This window comes from Talpa europaea (genome assembly GCF_964194135.1).
Source record: "Talpa europaea genome assembly, chromosome: 9".
Classification (NCBI taxonomy): Eukaryota; Metazoa; Chordata; class Mammalia; order Eulipotyphla; family Talpidae; genus Talpa; species Talpa europaea.
Window position 1 is genome coordinate 75,938,573 of NC_140076.1, and position 4,220 is coordinate 75,942,792.

Consider the following 4,220-nt stretch of genomic DNA (forward strand, 5'->3'; position numbering starts at 1 on the left):
CAAACATTGGGGTTCCCGGAGGGCTGGGGAGACTGGTGCTGACACAGACCCCTTATCAACCCTGGGGACATACAACACCCTCCAGCACACACACCAGCTGGGAGAGGAGACAGTCCAGGATGCCCCCACCCCTCCTGGCAGGCTGAGGGACTGGAACTCAGGACTGGTGAGGTTGGGGTGGACACACCTCTCTCACCCACTGCCCCCAGGACCCACCTTTCTCCCCACAGCCCCTCCCCTGGACCTTGCTCTCTAGCATCTGAGGCCTGAACCCCCAAACCCGAGAGAGAGGTCAAGAGAGTCCCCAGCTGACCAGGAAAACAGGCTCCTCCCTGAACTTTGGTCTTGCTAAGTAGTTGGCCTGAGGCCAAGAATAAGGTTTCCCTCCTCAGGGCTGACTTCCTGCTGGCTGCAGGTGGAGGAATCCCAATGCTAAGCTGCCCCTGCCCCCAGAGACTCACAGTCCACCAGGCAGGGCATGGAGCTCTTTGCCCTCCTGAAAACAGGGGGTGAAAGGTCAGAGGATGCCTGAGGACATGGCTGGGGGAAGAGGCACAAATATAAGACTAGAGCAGACCAGGGAGGAGGGTCTGGGGTGTGAGAGAGGGACTGGGGAGATACCAGAAGATGAGGCAAGGGCCAGAGCCCCATAGGGAGACAGAGGAGCCCTCCTTCACCCCTTTACCTCCTGGGCATCCATCAGGTTTTATCACTTTCAGCCAGCTCAGTGGAGAGGGGGTTAGAGGCAAGAGGAGGGAGAAGACAGGGGGAAATTAGAGGGAAAGGGCTGGGGGAAGGGAAGTGAATGGGGAGAGACCACTCAGGTCAACTGGGGAGAGAAGGCCAGGCCCTGACAAAAAAGGACTCTTGATTGTTCTGTCAAGACCGGGTTGGGCACTGTCTGCTCAGCAAGAAGGGATCTCAGTGGGCTGAGATGGGGGCCTGACAAGGCACTGTCCCCCACACACTGGGAGCCAGTGGTCCTCCTCCTCACAGCCTGCTGGGGAGGGAAGCTGGAGGATGGTGGGAGTGAGGGGTGTCCACATGGTAGAAAGCAAAGCCCCCACAGGGAGAGAGGAAGGCAGCTGAGCATGGAACAGCACTGGGTGCTAGAACAGTTATTCTTGTCCTGTTTCCCTAGAGATCTTGTTTGGGGCTCCCTCACAACAGCTGTGATGTATTCTTCTCCAGCTCTCCCCAGAAATGGATTAGGGGACCATGCCCGGAATCCCAGCCAAGGACAAGAAGCCCATCTCCCTGCAGTAAGCAGCACCTCCGTCCCATCCCACATTCTCTCTCCCTCCTTTGCAACTCACAGCCCTTCCTAACCAAAGCCAAGTCTCCTCCTCCAGGAAGCTCTCCTAGACTGACCTGGCAACCCACTTGCTCCAGGGCTCCTCAGTCTTATCCTCACTGCAATGACCAGACAGTCTTTTCTTTTCTGGGCACTGATAGATGGCTGTGTAAGTGTGCGAGGATTGTGGTTTCCTGGGTGTGTCTCAGATCTCTCCCGCTGGGCGCAAACCCAGGGCAGGGATCTTGACGTCAGGGAGGGGGTGGGGGAACTGCCAGCCCATTTTTCACAGCACGAAATTCTAATTAACCGCCCCCCCACCCCGGTCTCCATCACAACCTGCCCAAACTCCCACCTGTGCATCTCCCCTGCCCCACTTCTCAGACACCAACCAGCAGCTGCCCACCCTCCTGTTCTCTGCTGTACTCCCACCTTCACGGCTCGGCCAGACCCCAGTCACAGAGCCGTCTTTCCCCTGACCCCCCAGACACTGGCTCATGCCAAGTCCAGTCTTTCTAGGCTCTGACCCCCATCTCCTGGTGTCTTTCCACATCAACAGCCTCTGCTCGGTGTCAGAGGCACTTCACAGAGGAGAGTAAGATGGGCCTGGTCCACAAGGGAGTTGCAGACAGTCAGCACTGAGCTTCGAGCTTTGGAGCAGAGACAGGAATCTCACTCAGGCAGGAGGAAGGCCTCTGGACTGTCTCTGTTTCCCTTCCCAGAGGGATGAAGTTCTAGCTCACCAGTGACTGCTGGGTGACCTTGGGCAAGTTTTTCAAACTCTGAGCCTTCATTTCCTCAACAACATTAGAGTGATAAAAAATCTTGCCAGATTTGGGAGGATTATCCAGAATAATAGCTAACATATATCATCACTCTTTAGGTACCAAGCCATGGCCTAGGTATGTAATATATATTGTGTTATTTTATCCTTGCAGCTTCCCCACAAACACACAAGGTAGGTGACATTATCCTCTCAATTTTCAGATGAAGAAACTGAGGCTGGGGAGGCTGAGTACATTGTCCAGGCTAACCCAACTAACCAGGACGGAGCCAGGATTCTGCACAAGACAGTGTTCCATAATCCAGCCCACTCGCCATGTGCTTTATCTTCAAAATAATTGTAACTTTTTTTTTTGAGCTCTACCCTGAGTCAGGCTCAATGTTGATTGTTTCACTTGCATTTAATCCTTAGAACAACCTTGAATAGCAGATATTATCATATTGTGAGAAAACTGAGTCTCAAAATGTTAAGAAAGGCCCGAGGTCACAGAGCAAGTTCCCTGAGAAGCCAGCCTTAAAGCTGCTCTCTGTCAGACAGCAGTTTTCTCTTCTGCCCGGCACCCCTGTGGCTCTGAGTTACCAGGCCACCTCCCTCTACACCACCCCTGAATTGCTCCCTCTCATGTTGGGTCCCTGTCCACTATTCAGGCCCCACTCAAAAGCCACCCTCTCAGGAAGCCCTCAAGCTCTTCAGTGGAGCCCACCCTGGGCTCAGAGCACATGGTAGCCTTGATTTTGGCCCTTGTCATATTTAATTGACAATGCAGTTATATATTATTTGGCATTGTCTTCTAATTATTTAATGCTTAGAAATCTTCTACCCCCATTGAGTGCAAAAATTCCTTGAGGGCAAGAAACTTGACTTTCCTTGCACTTCCTCTGTCTCCTCCCCTCATTACTTAGCAAAGTGCTAGGCACACAGCAAGGGCTCCTTAAATAAACAAGGACTTCAAGGGCATTGAAGAGCCAGGAATTCCTAGATTGTTAGTCACCTCTGTATCTAATTATATGGATACCTAACTCCACCATGGGCTAGCTGGCTAGAAGTGGCATAATCCTCACCTGGAGACACCTTCCCCCAGGGTTTCTGGGATCTGGGGTCATTTGAAGACAGATCAGCCACAGGGCAACTTTACCTTCCCTTCCATACTGCAGTGCCATTTTCTTGTCCCCCCTCCCTGTCCTCCGTGAATGAGGAAACCGAGAGGGGTCCTTTTGGGGCAGTAGGGCATAGATAGCACTTAGGTCCAGTGTGCCTGACCCTCCTATGTCCCTGTGGTGGCCACACAATCAGGCCTGGTTTCACAGATGGACATTCCCTATGGTGGCAGGAGCGCAGGGCCCCACACTCAGATGGACCCTAAGCCTGCTGTCACCCTCTTGGAATTCTTCATTTTTTAGCAAAAGATCCATGTTTTCATTTTGCACTGGGCCCCACAAAGAAGTCCTGCAAGAAGTCCTGCAAGCGATCCCTTCCAAGAGCCAGAGCCCATACAATAAAAGTGAAAATGGTCCAGGGTCCAATGGCCTGGACTCCTTCCCGGCTCCGCACTCACTCTCCGCACTCGGGAGTGACAAGGATTCATGGGCGAGCTGCCAAACCTGTCAGCTGGCTCCAGCTCTGACTCACAGCCCCACAGTTTCCTCATCTATAAAGTACAGGTTCCCCTTCGTGTTTCCAGAAAGGTCACATGAGGAAACGCACGTAAAGAGCTCCCACAATGCCCAGGACCTAGCAAGCACTCAACAAACAGCAGCTATTATGATGCTGGGGGTTCCTGCTAAGCAAGAGAGGGAGACCTGAGTAGGGAGGTATAGATGGAACTGGGGGAGCTGCAGGTTTGGCCTTGGTACAGGACATCTCATACTAGGGTTCAGAGATCAGAGAAAGCACTCCTGAGAATCCAGGCCTCCCTCCATTACAAATTGCCCTTCCTTTCCCCCACTTTGCTAATCATGCCCCTCCCTCCTCCGCAGCCTCTGCTGCTGCTCTATCTCCAGCAACTTTCTTATCACGTCTGGAACACGAGCATAGCTCCTCGGGCTTCTGAAACTGCACAACACATTTGTGCCCATACATTTGCACTCACCCCTCCTTCCCGAGTCATGCCTACCACCTCCCCCAAGAGGCCTCCTCTGGCGG